This window comes from Aythya ferina (genome assembly GCF_964211825.1).
Source record: "Aythya ferina genome assembly, chromosome: 3".
Taxonomy (NCBI): domain Eukaryota; kingdom Metazoa; phylum Chordata; class Aves; order Anseriformes; family Anatidae; genus Aythya; species Aythya ferina.
In genome coordinates, this window is record NC_140298.1 from 23475380 (window position 1) to 23491870 (window position 16491).

At 42.9% G+C, this 16491-nt stretch overlaps 1 long non-coding RNA gene across 1 annotated transcript; it reads left to right on the forward strand.

Moving 5' to 3' along the window:
- The first annotated feature begins 4859 nt into the window (after positions 1-4859).
- On the forward strand, positions 4860-15242 carry LOC311435272. Its single transcript, XR_014692016.1, has 3 exons — positions 4860-4992; positions 5419-5565; positions 14365-15242. It is a non-coding gene; the product is annotated as an uncharacterized lncRNA (long non-coding RNA).
- The last annotated feature ends 1249 nt before the right edge of the window (positions 15243-16491 follow it).

Sequence of the window (16491 nt, forward strand, 5' to 3'; positions counted from 1 at the left end):
TGAGAGGAGAGTTTTTGTAAGTGCTGTTGCCATGCTCTGAGTTTCTTGCATAGTATTTTTTTTTTATTCTGTTCATGTCAACAGCTGTACTGGGCCATGTGTCAGGTGTCATGCTGTGAAATCTATGCCTTTTTTTTCCATTGTGCAAACTGAAGTCTTCTTAAAAAAAAAAAAAAAAAAAAAAAAAAAAAAAGATATTGTTAAAAGATGTATTCCTGTTTTATTTGATATGGGCATCCTCGGCTGTTTTTCTAGATCACTCTGAAGAGTAGAAGATGGGATCACTTCTTATGACAACTGCTGTTAATATTCCCTGCATCTCCAAAATGACATAGACAAATTGCTATAATAACCTCATATATCTGATTTTATGCCATTCCTACCTCCAAATATGCATTCTGAATTGTGAATTGTTTTGTCTTCAGCAATTTTTACCACAGAAGTTTCAGAGAATGTAGCAGCACTTAACTCTTTAAGGAGTGTCCTCACTGTAGTCCAGTGTTGAATGTACTGCTGTCTATGCAGGAAATTACTAAACACTACGATACTGTTTTCATTTAAACCTCTTTAGTGTTTGTTTGTCCTATAGGGCAGTGAGGATTTCAAACTCTGATATGTATTTCTGCAGCTTTATTATTACCATTGCCTACCTTTTCTGTAGGAGAAAAAAAAAAAAAAAGAAAAAAAAAGTGAAACTTCAAAGTCACTGTTACCAAAGTCTTATTTAAATATCTGTATTGATTGACTGGGCTGGTCAGCCGCTGTTTATGAGACTACAGGAGGCTCAAAAGTGAGTCCTGTAATTTATCTTGGAAAAAAAAAAAAAACTAAAATATCCATTTAAAACAATATTTAAACTCTATTTGATCCCAGGCATTTGGGGTGACCAGTATGCTCTACACACGTTTTATGAATCTTGGACAAAGTTATTATGAATATGTTGTATTTTTAATGTGGAACAGACCATTTGCTGACTGGGCCTATGCCACATGCTTGTCAGAGTGAAGAGTAATTAACTTTAATGACTGTACCAGATAACGTGGAAAGTTCTCAAACAGGAAGAAGGAACAGAAATTAAAAAAGACTGGCAGTTTCAAAAGGGCTCACAGAGAGAACGAAGAGGAAGATTTACAAGGTCTTTCAAAAGTTTTGAATAGGAAAGGCACTTTTTTGAAGCAGGAGCAAAGGGACGTGATTCAACTGTGAGACCCTACAATGTAAAGAAAGCCACCTTGATTTTGAGGAGGAGCAGTAGGATACAAAAAAGAAGCCTATAGAAATGCTAGAGTATGTCTGATGTACTGCCAAATAGTACTGCAAAGTGCTATGGAAACCAGGGACTGGAAAATATGGTCGAGGCTTATTATTCTGTGCACAATTGTACATTTCTTTTCTGAGCCTAGTGCAGAGTCACTTGTTCTGGAGTTCAGTACAAAGTCTGCGTGGTCATGACCTCTGCCTCTCACAGCAGCCCAGCCACTTGGCACAGCCTGATCCTAACCATCTGTAAGCACCTAGCAGGAGCACCTCACTTGGAGCCCGGCTAACCCAGGCTCTCTCGGGAGGCAGAGGAGCAAAATAGGCACTCTGAAGTGGAAAGTCACATCTTGGGGAGACTGAATTGCTCTCTGGAGGCTGCCTGCCAAGACCATCATCAGGTGGAGGTGCTGGGTGTGATCTGCCCAGGCCTTTGACTTCTAAAGGCCGAAGTACCTCCAAAGCTGGAGCTGTAAAAAAAGGATTCATGATGGTTGCTGGCAACTGTGGCTATAACTGTACAAGTAAACGGTGTGGGGTCTGTTCCCAGGGACTGGGGCTCTACCATCTCTATCACTGTTTGGCAGGAACAGCACCTTGCCCTGGCTGACCTTCCCAAGTCTCCATTATGCAGTGTACAAGCACTGCCTTGGTTTTGAGGGTAAGGGAGTTTTCTGGAAAAAACACTGGTTCTTCCAAGCAGGTTAACCTCGGTGCCAAGAACTGGTTTCAGAAGAGTTTAATTTATCAGTATTGAAATGTACTTAATCTATGAAACACTTGGAAATCAGCTCAGGCTTATTTGCGTTATGGGCTTGCACAACTTACAGTTACTCCCTGTCCAGGTCATTGCTGGTACCAAGCTGCAAAACTCACATGTGTTTTGCTTCAGTTTGCCCAGCTGTTCTTCCTGTAGGAAGGAACCCTTCCCAGACACTGGCATTTTGCTTGTCATGCCCTAGAAATCGGGTACCACAGCCCAGCCACTTCATGGTTTTGGCAAGTAGCACTGTGGGTCTGAAGATACGTGGACATTTGTGCAGATAACAAGAGGAAACTGTCAGCAGCACTTGGAGGAGTGCGGTGACTGAGTTCACTGTGATATTAGAATGGTTTGTTCATCTGAGTTAATTAAGTAATAAGCACATTATTTAATTTATTATTTTTTTATTACTATTTTTCTTTTGCTGGATATTTCAGAGTGGAACTAGTTTTAATTCATTAATTTATTTTCCCCATTGTTCTTTTATTACCATCCCATGTTCTAATAACTGTTTTGAGCCAATTTTTTAGCTCCATTGCACAACTGAATTCATCATCTACACTGAAGATATACTAATTTACATTAGTTGCAAATATGGTGATTTCTTCGGTCTTAATAAGTTTCTTTTTATTTTTCTGCCCCCCACCCCCCTATATTTATTGTATGACATTTGCTGTTTTCGCTGACCTCTTTTAAGTGCAAACAATCTGTCACTGTAGGAATTGTAGTGCTATGTGATTTAATGTTGCTGTTAACTCTGCAGACCAGAGTTGAAATTCTTTGTGTTACTTTCATAGATTGTATCATGCTGAGTGTCTTCAATCAGATTGCAAGCTGCTATCATGTTGCTGTGTCTAAACATTAATTAGGCCTTCAGAGGCATAAGTAATTTTAATAAGTTTAGGTAAATTTTAATAACTTGGTAAGGAAAGTGATCTTTTATGGATCAGATAACTGAAACAGCATGGGCTATTTTCCAAAGCAGAAGCCTGTGCAGTTAAAGAGGTTTGATTGCTCTTCGGTAAAGGTTTGTGTTACGGGAAGGAAGGGCACACAAAAAAAGAGAAGCTGCGATAGGGCAGTCAGAAAGTGATGGCCACAGCCACAAAAATGCCATTAGTCTGACAATGTTAAAAATAATAAAATAAAAGATACATTTAGGCAGAATGCTGCCGGCAAAGGGGTTTGAATTTGTGAGCAAAGCCTCCCCCGCTGCTTGATTCCTTTTGCATTCAAAGACATTTTGAGAGATTTTTTTTTTTCATCTTTATAAACTAACAAAGTAATATTGGACCCACTTTCTTCTTCTACAGAAAACAAATCACGCATTCCCAGTTCTAGGTAGCAAGTGTTTAAAATAATCTTAGTGCTGTTCTCACAGTTGCTATCCAGATTCTAAAACTTTCCATTCTACTTCCTCCTGAGCCAATCTGACAAGAATTGGCGATTCTGTGCTTTCCCAAGAGCACAGACCACATCCTCTCGTGGTTGTTATCATAAGGTGTACTGCTTTCCTGATGATTTCCTGGTGGTTCTATACAGAAGATGCTGGTGAGGATGGGGAAAGTGAGGAAATACACATTTTTCTGATGTTTTCAAAGATAGAAGATAGCACTGCAAACTGATACTAGTATGCTCACCCAATTTCTCTTACTGCTCCCTTCAGGAATAACAGCTTCCTGAGGTGCTTGTTCATTTTCACAAAGGAAAAACAGCATAAAAGTGCTTATGCTGCCTATGGCAGGAGGTTTGAACTAGATGATCTTTAAGATGATCTTCCAACCCAAACCATTCTGTGATTCCGAGTTTCTATGCTCTTCAGTTTTTACTCATTGCTTCATGTGCATTAACATAAAATTCCAAAAATAATAAGACAGTAGGATTTTTTATTATTTATTTTTTTTTAGTGAGAGCTTCAGAATGTTAATCTACAGATTATGTAAGCATCGGGAGTTATTTTAGTATAGTATAATGCTGTCGTGTTATAATGTCACAGCATGATGCATTTGAAACTATCAGCCTTTTAAAATGTTGGCTTTTGACAACATATTCGTGCCAACTTTGGCTCTGTTGTTGTGACCTTTAACAAGGATTTTCTGTAGATTAATTTAAAGAAAGGAACAGCCAGCTGAGCAGCAGAGCTGATGCAGCCTGGTTTCCTATGGTAGGTGTCCAACATCCCACAGAGCCTCACAAACCAGAAGTGTCCCCCATGAGTCCTTATGACCTCCCCGGTGCCCCAGTGCTCTTTTGGGCAGGACACAGCCAGTTCTGTGGTGGCTCTGAGGTCTGCTGCACGTTGGCTGCCCATACACATGCACCGACTGTCCCCAAGGCCCTGTGGCTGTTGAGCTCTCGTGGCAATTGATTCTCACACTGAGGTACCTGCTGCGGTCTCCTCACTGCAACCCATGTGCAGATTTGTTTGACTTTGGAAGAGCTTTTATCTTTAAGAACCTTGCCCTTCTGTCAGATGTGGTTTAAATTTACCAACAGACTCGGGATTTGTTGTAGGGGTAAATCTAACGGCTGTGCCAACAGACGGTGTGATTGTGTAAGTCCCATTTCCTTGAGAACGCAGGCAAATATATAGCTAGCATCAGGTGTTTTTTTTGTTTGTTTGTTTGTTTGTTTGTTTGTTTGTTTTTTCCAGGAATAATAATGTGACCTCCATTTTATATTCTAGCCCATCAGTCAGTGTGAGGCTGGATGTAGCAGCCAGGGAGACGTTGAGGAATGCAGTGCTGAGCACAGCTGGCCATCGTTGCCCTGATCAGCCCCACAGGATCCTAGATCTTCAACCCGATCCCCTTGTGTGCTCAGCCCTGCCTGAACTACACCTCACCTGTACCCAGCCCTGGCCACCACAACTGCCCTGGAGCTCCATGGGACCATTTGGAACCTTCCATTAGGAAGATATATATGCTGGATACCCCAAATATCCTGGTTTTTGGATTCACTTTGTTTTCACTGTACGGCATTTCCAAATGTACTGTAAGATTAGCAGCATTTGGTGAAGCTTCTAAATTACATAGTTAGACGACTATGGAAGAATCATTATCATTTTCCAGACTTGCCTTATGGATCTTGGATGCTTGAATTTGGCTTTATGCATGACAGAAAACCTCAATTTCATAGTATATGGAGCCAGTCTACATGCCCCATTGAAACATTTCCAAGTCTAATCAACCTTGTCTGCATAGTATTATGCAGCTACCTATTCAAAATTACTTGCAGCCACTTATTGATAATTATCAGTTTATCTTGGAGTGATGTTTTTGTTAAGTCGGAGTGGATTTCCAGTGTGGATCTTTATATTTTTCAGAAAAGCTGTCATATATGTAGTAATTTTGATGTTAAAATCCACCTTTTCTTTCTTTTTCCTGGTTTATCGTTAGGGCCAGAAAGAAGATACAGCCGTAACTCTTTGCTTCAACCAGTGCCATTCAGGACCAAATGCAGGCAGCAACAGTACTTCACAGTCTTGTACCAGGAGCAAGAAGTCAGAATCTCACGAAATATTTTTAAGGAAGCAAAATTTTGAGGTAATTAACTTTTAAATTTCTGCTCTCATATCTGGACAGCACAGAAGGGAGAACTGATAGCTCAGAGAAACTGTCTGCTTGAATATATATCCCTGCCAATCAGTAGGAGCTTGTATCACATCTTTTTAGAAAAGAGGAGGCACTGGTATTTTCACAGAGAGCCATCACCTGCTGTGAACTGCTGGCTTTGCCAGGAATGGGATTTTAGAAATGGGAACTGGATTGTGTATTTAGCTGCTCGGTCAGTTTGTTCGAAGTCCAAAAATTTTAAATACAGATGAAAACTCACTATGATTCATGGTGTGTGGCCAGCATTGGTTCCTTATGTTCTAACAGGGAACTGCAGTGTTGGACATTAGATCAGTATTTACAGGAGAAGAACAAAGCAGCTGGACAATGATACTGTTGTGCAGTTTCCACTGAACACTGCTGTCCTTATTTGAGTATTTTGTGGACTGGAAGAGTGGTGTGAGTGCTTGTATATTTTTTGCTTGCTTTTTTGATTGCTTATGTTATTACCTTGCACTATTTTCCTTCTGCTTTCGCAGTGGTCCATTTCTCTTTGCAATTTATTTTGTTTCATGGTACATGTTGTTTTGGAAAGCAGTTGGCCTTGCTTTTGTGATATGTTGTCCCAGAGTATTGCTTCAGCAGTTGAAAAGAAGTGTGGATTTTAAAACCTCATGACTGCAAGCAGGTTTTAAGCACAAAAACCAAAATCTGTGGGCTGTGCTCACTGGCTTAATATGCAACAACTATGCAGGAAAGAAACAGATATGAGTCCAGGACCCAAATGAATTATAGACAAACACAGTGCTCCTAACCACAGTGGTGAAAACACTCCATCATGTTGAATATTGATGTCTTCTCACTGTTGATAACAGTCTGCAGAGAGCAATCCTAATTGAGTGCTCATTTGTATGTTGGTTCAGATAAGAAAATTTAGGATCTAGATTGCCCCTCTTTAACAACCTAGCATATTTGCTTTTCATGAAGACTGTATCTGGCCATGGGGTTCTTACATGATAACTCATCTGAGTCTATGAAGGATCATTTTTCTGGGACAATTTTTCTACGAAGGCTTGAGAGACTGCACTTCTACACCATGTATACAACTTCTGTATGTGATTAATTGGACGTGTATTTCAAGATAGCTCCAGGCCCATCATCCTGGGTATTGGACAAGCCCACAGAAATACAGTAACTTTTCCAAAGGAGATACATGTTAGACCCTGATGCTGATGTTAATTAACACATATGACTGCTACACATAAACTAATATGGCACACATCACCAAGGCACCTGAATTTGGGATCTGTGCTCTCTCTGTGGTCATTGGAGAGAGGCAGTTCACTGATGAGCTGAAGTCACATCCTTGCAGGGCCTGGCTCTTGGTGAACAGGAGACAATTAGGCACCGATGCTTAAGAGGCTTGATTAAATGTTTGGAGTCAGATGGAGTTTAAATTTCCACCAGTGAGAGATACAGTAAAAAGGGAGGGAGAAAGGTGAAGGTGCCACCTTGGATGAAAGGCTATTCTGCTTTCACTCAGCAGGCTGTGTATGCACAGTCATGCTAATGGCAACCAGGAATTTAACAGGAATTTCATTGGAAATGTATGCGAGAAGCAATAGAGGTAGGACAAATGGGGACAGGATTGTGTAAGAGGCCTCCTGGACTCATGGCCTAAACAAATGGATCACATGGCTGGAAAAGCCTCCTGCTTTAAGTACGTCATGCCTGTTTTGAATTACTGGAGCATCCAAAATGTTTGCAAATCCCTTGCCAGTGTCGTAACTCAAAATAGCACACTTGATAATTTCCAAAACTGTAGGTACACTGTATATTTTTGGTTATAATTTTGGTATAATTTTTCTACCCAAATTTGAAATGCTGCTATTTTCAATAAACTCTTGAGAACTAATGAGTGATATATAAGAGCAAAACAACTAATTCATAAATTTGGAAGTTACCTTCTGCTGCTCAGGTTTGTTAAGCTCAGGCTCTTTGGGTCTTTCACTTGACCAGCCTTTACCAATAATGTAGGTTATCTCATTATTTTTTTTGTTCCATAATTTGAAACTATGAATAATGTTCCCCAGGCCTCATTTCTGAGCAAAGTCGTTTGTTCAGCTGACTGGGGACTACATCGACATTCTGTTGGACATTCAAATTACAGTCAAATTAAGTAGTTTTAATATCTACCTTAACATTTTATCTCTTGAACTCCTAAATCCAGATTGCACGTTGTCAAGGTGTGGTGAATTGTTTCTATCATGTATTTACACTTGCGGTGAATTTCCATGGGTACATCCAGGATAAGGCTTCCCTCTAGAATGCCATGTTGTGTTAGATATGCTAATAATATTTCCCCTGTTGAGGGATGAGCACAAATTACGTTTCTTTGTAGTTTAAGGGAAATATAGCATTTGTAAAGTGTGGTAGATTTGGTTCCTATATCCTTGAGTACCATTTATGAATCAACATATATGCAAAGAAAAGCAGACTGGTGCCAGCAGTGGCTGGTAGAAATCAGCATATTCTGTAAAAGTTCCTGAAAACTTCACTTTTTTATACTTGTGAAGCTAATCTGAGATTATTATGGGGTTAAGAAATAATGCAATTTCTAATGTATTGTCTTTTGAGCAAGCCCTACCAGGCTTGAAACTACCCTGCTGAAGCCTGTCTGCGCACAGTGAAGTCTGTCTGTTATAGATAGCCTCATATCTGAGGAGGCCAGCCAGTGCTCCCTGATCCCAGCCCCTCTCCTATTTATGTAGCAGAGTACCTGTTGACTGAGCCTTATCATCAGTCTTGTCCTTAACTGGTTTATGGCTGGCTCCTGAGCAAATCACCCAGTCGCTTTGTTGATATCTTTTCCAGATTCCTACAGTCATGTCATGAGGATAAAAAAAAATATTTCTGTGATTCCAGTTGTGCCACTTTGGTTTATAGCTAAGAGAAAATGTTTGGTGTTTTTAGCATGTCTTATATTTTCAGTGTGAAGCCATTTACCCCATCCGAGAGGCTGTCTGTTATCAGGATCCTATTGGCTGCAGATATCTGGGGCTCTTTTCCACAGTTAACAAGAATTCTGTATTTGGGATACTTTTAGTGACTCATTTCTGGTTACAAGACAGTTAAATTTGTATCTCAGCAGGTACCTCCATGAATATGTACTTAGAATACCTGATTTCATGGTCACCTTGGCAGACTATTTAATAACTTGAGAAAGTATCATCTATGAAATGTCCAGCTCAAGTTCTGGCAACTTCTGTAGACCAATTTACCAAAGTCCTATTTATTCTTTAAAGCCTTCCTTGCAACAAGAAAATTTTGTTTTAAAATCTGTTTGGCCATTATGATAAAGGACAACCCAAGCCACTGATGTTCTGCATCTGGGAGAGCAAGAAGGGCCCATAGATAGAGCACCACATGGTGCCCACATGTGGGGAAGGTGCGGTGCCAATCCATCCCCTAACCGTGCACTGTGTATAGGACATGGCATGACTGTAAGTATCAAAAAGTGTAGTCTTCTTTGTAAGTGGCCCAAGCAAGATACTGTCACAAGGTCCATTCCCTGCAGACTTTTCTCTCTTTATGTACAATAAAAACAGAAGGTGAAATTGCTGAGAGTCTTTTGCTCTAAGACTTGTTAATTTAGGCTTCCAGGCATCTCTGAGTTAGGAAATGAGTCAAGTGGTTATTATTTACTCATCTGCTCTGCAGTTTCTGCTGTCTTAATCATTTCGGTTGTTGCTGGGAGTGTTACCTTCTCCAAAACAGAGACTTGAAAGCTGAGGAACTAATGGCAGTCTTCACTACCCTGATTACAAAACGCCAGTTCTTATCAGGCTGGCTGCCATATTCATGCCTTGGATCATGCGCTTCCCTGCAGAGGTTAGAGGGGATCCCCCATGTGTTTAGTCTGTAAGGAGAGTTAGCAGAGATGCAGTTTGTAATCCAGGGATTTCTGGTGGTGAGGCCATAGCCCAAGGGCTCCGAGTGCTCCCATGTGTGGATCCTGAGCCCCACAAGCTTCTGTGCTCACAGGACTCAGGAGCAGTCAGGGCTGGTCCACAGAAGTGCTGCAGAACTGCCATCCCATCTCCCAAGGGTTAGGCAGCCCTGCTGTAATACATCATACCCCATGGTTTCTCTCTTCCTAAAGAAAAATGAAAAAAAAAAAGATCCTCTTTTCTTGTTCTTTAATTGTATCTACTTTTGACAAGTAACTTGTGAAATGTTTTCTATGCCTGTGGCAGTCACCCACCACTGTGCTGTCTGAATGCCTCACACCACCACTGCCACACGCTCTGGCTGTTTGTGCTTGCTGGGACATAGGTGCAGAGGCTGTGGTGCATTTCAGGGCTGTCCGAAGTTTGAAGTGACTTGTTTGTATCATCTTCCTTAAAGCAGCAGCCTAATCGCTCAGTGTCTCAGTGTTTACGTCTGTTATCAGAGCAGCATAGTAGAGGTACAGGCTTTTCTATGGAGATTCCACACACCCACAGCTGACAGTGCTGTAATTTTTCCTTTGATAACTGATAGTGCTATTGGTGCCTTATTTGTTCGTTGTCTCTATCACTGTCACATAAATGTACTAGATATCACTTATCACTGGACTCCTGACCTTCCTATTTGTGCTTTTCTTCCAGGTAATCACTGAACTTTCACTGCACTTTCTCACTGCACATCCCTTTATGACTTTTTTTTTTTTTTTTTTAATAGCAGCAGCTAGTGGTTTCAGTGGAATATAGGAACTGTGGTTTGCATCCAGCATGCAAATCCATGAAAAGAAATTGTCCCTGCCCTAGTTAAACAGCTTACAGTGGTTTAAAAAAAAAAAAAAAAAAAAAAAAAAAAAAAAGAGCAGCTGATAGGAGAAAGTTAAGCCATTTCTCATGTTCCTAGCACCTAGTGTCCCTCTCAGGACTGCTGGCAGGATTGAGACTCCAGGCAGGTGTAAGCACTAGTTCCAGACAGGCTGGGAGGAAGGCAGAAATGTAGGTTCGTCAGCCAGCCAAAGAGTTTCTCCTTATTGCAAGAAGCACACAGACTGTAACCCGAGTATCACACCATCATTAAGTCCTATCCACTTACCTACTTCATTAGTTCAAGGATTGTGGTGCTTTTAATCTTTGTGATCTGGGTCACCGCAGGATTCAGGCTAATGTCTGAATCAACATGGTGCTCCAGCTTCCCACTTCCAGCACTGTGTGCTTTGCAGCCTGTCTGTCCTCACTCAAGCTGAGTAAACACAAAGGAAGGCAGATTTTGAAGCCTGCCTTTTTTCCTCCTATAGTCATGTCAGCTAGGGTCTTTCCTTGTTTTGTTGTTAGCTTGTTTATATGACCAACACCCAGTAATCGGGGATTAAAACCCCACAGTACTGTACCCAGTGCTGGTCAGCCCTTTGCTTTTCCAGCTTATGGAGGGGGAAAAGTTATTTTGCTGGGCTGGGATTATTCCCTGAGCAATGTTTTGAAGCAGCCCAGTACCTGCAGCACAGCCAGCAGAGAAATAATCCTCAAGTTTACCAGCCCAAAGTGTTGCAGCTTGGCCAGTGAGACTGCAGGAAGGAAACCAGACAGCTCTTTGTACTCATTTTAGTGGGTAAACCTCAGCCTTCAGACCCCTCTTCAAACCACCGAGGCCAGCCATGGCATGATGTGATGTCCGCAGAGGTGGCCTTTGCTTCAGGTGGAGGAGCTCTTCCAGCAGTGATCTCCTGGGGTCAGGAGTGACCATGCTGCTCCAGAACAGCATCAGGGAAGACAGACGTACACATGTAGGCACCTCATCCTGTTCTGTGGGGTGGCTGTAGATTTCAAATTCAAATTTCTGATAAATATAAATGGGCGAGAGCCTCGAAGAGAATTTGGGTGGGGGAAAATAAAGTCTATGCTTGGGGAGACCTCTTTGCAATGGAAAATAGGCTGGCGAGGCAGTCTGATGGTAAGACCAAAATTATACCTCTCCCAAATTGTATTCATTCCCTATCTTCCTGTATGAAAATGAAGGAACAAGCAGGTAACAGTATTGCTTAACACCCACCTGTCCTGCTGGAATAACTGGGCTTGCATTGGCCACCTGCTGCAGCTGTTTTGTTAACCCATGAGATAGGGAAGAAGAGAAAGTGCGTGCTGGAAGGAAAACTGGAATTTAAATGATCAAACCAGTCACTGTGATCTATAAGTGTTGTGAGAGGGCTAGGAGGAGTCCAGTCTGCATCAAGACCTGTGCAGAGGTTCAGGAGCTGTGGAAGTAAGTGCACAGAGACGTACAGCACGGAAGGAAAAAGAGGGCTGTGATAAAGAGAGGTCCAAAGGAAAATTGTGGGAGAAATGATAGGGAGAAATGTAAGCACATCCATGTAAAGTGACTTTGGTTGGCATTTATACCTGGTTGATACTGAGGTTTTACTACGTAGAACATGACTGTTGATATAAACATTGCCACCAAAAACTGCACTCTGCATGTAGAGCTGCAAAAATTTTTGTGCCAGTGCACCCTGCTTTGCTTTGTGTACCTGGACTAAACCATACCAGTGTAATTGCTATGATGCCTGAAAGGCTTGCTGCTCTGCAGGCCTTTTTTAAAGTATTTAAAAGCATATTAAAGTATATGCTTTTTAAAAATATTTTTTCTCTTTTAGTTTTTGCACAGGAATACTTCCTTATTGCCATATAATCCTCTTGGAGCACTGCGTGCACTTAACAGTGTATGCTGGTTTGTTTCTCAAAGGTTTTTTTTAATGTGCAGGGCTGCTGAAGCTTTGAAGAGAAATCTTGGATCACTTTTTTAATGAGGTGTGGAAAGCGAACTGTGGGAATAAGTGGACTTGGCTGGACTGTAGCTTGCCTAGGTCCCTCGGGAGCTTTGAATGTCCAAGGGATGCAAGAGTTTGATGTTAAGAATATCCCAGAAACATGAAGTTCCTGAAGGAAATACTAATCATCTTCACATGCGTCCTAAACCCTCACAGCTCCTGAGATTTCAAGCATTTATACTGTATCCATTACGTCAAAGGACATGTGCCTGAAAGGAGTAGTTGGATGGTTCGCAGTAAAGTCTGTAAATATTACAAGGCAGTAAAAATATGTTCTAAGACAATCAATAATGTTAACATTAATAGTATGTCTGAACTTCTGTAATTTCAGCAAGATGTTTGGGGAAGGATCCTGACCTCCCTCGCCTCTGGAGCAAGGCAGAAGCACTATTCAAAGTGCCAGGGAAAAGAATAACCAAGAAACGTCATGCTTCAGCCCTTGGGAAAGATAAGCTAGATCCAGAAAGTATGAGAGGCATTTCTGCACACGTCAGTGCAGAGAGGGGACATACTTTTCTCTGAAGTGCTTGAAATACTTCATCTGTTTAGGAGGAGTTACAGCAGCAGTAATCAATGAGGTATTAGCTAAGAACCTCACGAAGTAACGGGGAGGATTTTATATTGACCACAAAAAACCTTAGGGGCTCATACTCGTGAGTGCAACCATCTCTCTTTGCTGAGAACGGCTTTGTTTTGTGGTCCAAAAAGTGTTAAAAGCACAGGGACTCCCTCTTTGCACATGTGAGAAGGCTCCTGCTTCCCTTAGCAGCCCTTGAGCACTGCCCGGGCGGCGTGCTGTGGCTTTGCACACCCAGTGTGTGCTGAGTGTGCAGCCAGATGCCTGCGAAACGCTGGTGACCACAGACTCACTCCACTGTATGCTACGGCATTCTTTGGGGAGGAGAGGCTCCTAGCAGCTCCGTTCGTAATGGAAGTGTAAGCATGCAAGCTTTATTACCTGCCACTGCCAGCTCACCAGGAAAGTATGCCATTCCTGCGCCGACGGATATCTAGCTGCTGCTGTTTAATTATCATGTGTCTGCTCTGCCAGAAGCACTGGCCCGCTCCATCCTTTGGCTTTTCACTGCTGTACACAAAGCAGGAGCCTCTTGCTCATCTGAATTACTGCTGGATGTTATTACAGCCACTGCAGGAAGGGAAATGCAGAGCAGCAAAGGCTTTGCCTCTCTGCTTGTGAGGGAAGTTTTGGAGGAACTAATTTTTCTGCATGTCTGTGACTTACAAAGTCTGTGCCTGAAACTTTTATAATGCTTGAGATCTCATATACCGTAATGGTTTAAATGGAGGGGGCTTTCACTGCCTCTTCCCATGCTTGCAAATGAGTGGTGTCAGCTCAGAGGCAGGCCTGTGGTGTTGCCATTTAAGTGCTGTGCAGAAGAAGTAAGGTTATACAAATGCTGTTACAGGCAGAAGAGAAGAGGGAAAAAAAAAAAAAGAAAAAAAAAAAAAAAAAAAGCTGAGGGATTAAGAAGGGAAAAAGAGCACAAAACCCAGCCAAACCAAAGCCACAGGAAATGGATTCTGAATGTGGGTGCAGGAGCTAGACAGAAAGGGATTTGGCAGGAGAGAAATTGTTGCAAGGACCTCAGTGAGAAATATAAGGCCCAGTCCTATATAAGACATGCCCATGACGAATCTTTGGACCCCAAAATAAACCAATCTGCTTGGCAATATGATAGCCTGCTAGGTCTAGGATCTGAGGAACCAGTGCGTGATAAAAGGGCTAGCAGTGCTGGAAAAAGGAAGGAAAGGTGGGAGCGGTGCAGTGTGTGGGGAGGAGGGATGGCTTACTGTCAGCTCCTTGGGCTGGCGCAGTCTCACCTACACAGAGACAGGCAGCGAATGCTGCTTCGCAAACGGGTGGGGAGTTTGTTTGCAAAACAGCAGCTCTGGTTCTGACAAAGAGGGGTACGCTTCGCATATGCTTACTTGCCAATTCTTCAGAGGCAGGATACTCCTCGTTACGCTGGATTCTGGATCCCTTCCCAGCCTCCTGTAGATTTTGGAAAGTCTCCCACTCAGCTGCCATGTGGAAGGCTTTGAACTTAAAATGGGAACAGGCGCAGCACAACCGGGGCTGGGGGTGGCTGGCAGCCCTCCCCCCCTCTCACCCTTCCCTCCCCAGTGCAACCACTGCGAATCCATCCTAGAGCCCCGAGAGCTTGGGGAGAGGCTGTGGGGAAATGTGTTCCAGTACTATGGCAAAGTGTCCTGCTTCAACAGGTGACACTGGGATTTCTCTCTATAAAAAAAAAAAAAAAAAAAAAAAAACCACACACAAATGGCTTCCCCTTCAAGAAATGGACATGTTGGTGGAGAAAATGCCACCTGATTATAAATGTGCCTTAAGTCAGGAGAAAAAAACAAGCTGCAAACTACTCAGCTGATAAGCACAAGCAATTAATTTAGTTGTGGCATACATCTGGTAAACCTCACTCCTATCAATGTGAGTTGTGTGCAGCTCAAGCTGGCTCATAAAACAAACACAGCTTTGGGCAGCTACTCAGTAGAGCCCCGTCTTGCTTCATCCCACTCAGAAGCTAGTCACGGCCCTTGTGACATACTTATAAGTGACATACTTATTTGTAGATAGGTGTGATGTTTGCATATAGGGTCTGAACTGAAAAGATGAAGAGATACCCTGAGATACTGTCAGTATTGCCCTCGATACCCTTGATACACCTGGTGCTGTGTTTACCTGTCATAACACATTTCTGAAGATCTCCATGTTGGCCTGAGGAGCTGCAGAGAGCTGCTGCTGTGCTACAGCGCCACAACCCACTTTCCTCACTTCCTTCCTTGTGCAGTTGTGTAAAGCTGTGGTCACCAGCACAGAAGAAAAACAGACTGGATATTTTTAATCCATCTTTTAAAAGGCTTCATCAGGCTTGTTCCTCGATGCAGCAGCATTGTGTTTAGTTACATCACCTCCGCGCTCTCGGTGGCCAGCACACCACATGAAGCACTGCACCTCAGAGGAGGAGGTATGGCAGGCCCATCCTACCCCTCCTGTTTTTTCCTGGGATGGAGATTAGAAAAGCAGTTTTCAGTAGTGATGGGAAGAGCATCACATCGGCGTACACGGGGATTTCTTGCAGTTTCAGTTGTGCCTGCACTGTAACAAAAGGCATCACACAGGAAACAGACATCATGGGGCTGAGCTCTGCATTGTTGGTGGGTTCATGGGTCTTGAAATATCCAAGATAAGAGCTTTGTTCCTTTGCAGAATGCATGGGGGAAAGAAAAACATCACAGTGTAAAAATGAATCAATCTACACCCTCCAGAGGAGGTAACACTGGTGTAGTAAGAGATGCTAAAGCAGCTCAGGAGCAGAATATTGAACTCAAGAAAGCAATCAAATGCAGCAGGTTTTTCAGGGATTTTTTCTTTTTTTTCCCTCTGGGATCTCCACTGCTGCATTTGTGTAGGTACACGACATCCAGCAGGAGAAAAAAATCCTCACTGAAGAGGTTCCCAAGAGAGAACAGCAGACAAGATAAGTGTGAGCAGTCACTGGCAGAAGTTGCAACGCAGCACTCCAGTCTGCTGGTATTTAACATTCAGTAGTAGGCATGGACTGAGTCCTGCTAATTGTAAGGACATCTCTCCGTCGCACCACACTGGGAACTGTCTGAGTCAGCAGCATCGATGATGCTTCATACAAACACAGTAACGTCTGCCAATACACCACGAGGGAGGGGAGGACTTGCTGAAGTAGAGGATGCCTTATGAATATTTTTGTGCTGTTACCCAAAGAGGAGGGATGAGCTGCTGCTGCCTGCTCCCCCGGTGCTCCTGCCCAGGAGGCAGGCAGCACGCTGCAGGCCAGCTGGCCTGGCCCCCTCGCCAAGCAGGACACCGCTCTGCTGGCCCACAGAAACACCGGTGGCCACGCTTCCTGACCAGAAACCTGCTTCACCCAGCAGGGCAATGCTCCCCCAGGAGCAGAGCACCATCCCTATTTCTCCATTTTCCCGTTCAGGAGCACTTTGCCTCCTTCTCCCCTCCCCTGTGGGTGAGCATAGCTGCAGGCCTCCCCCGCGGCCTGGCCACAGGCGCCTCACAGCAGTGG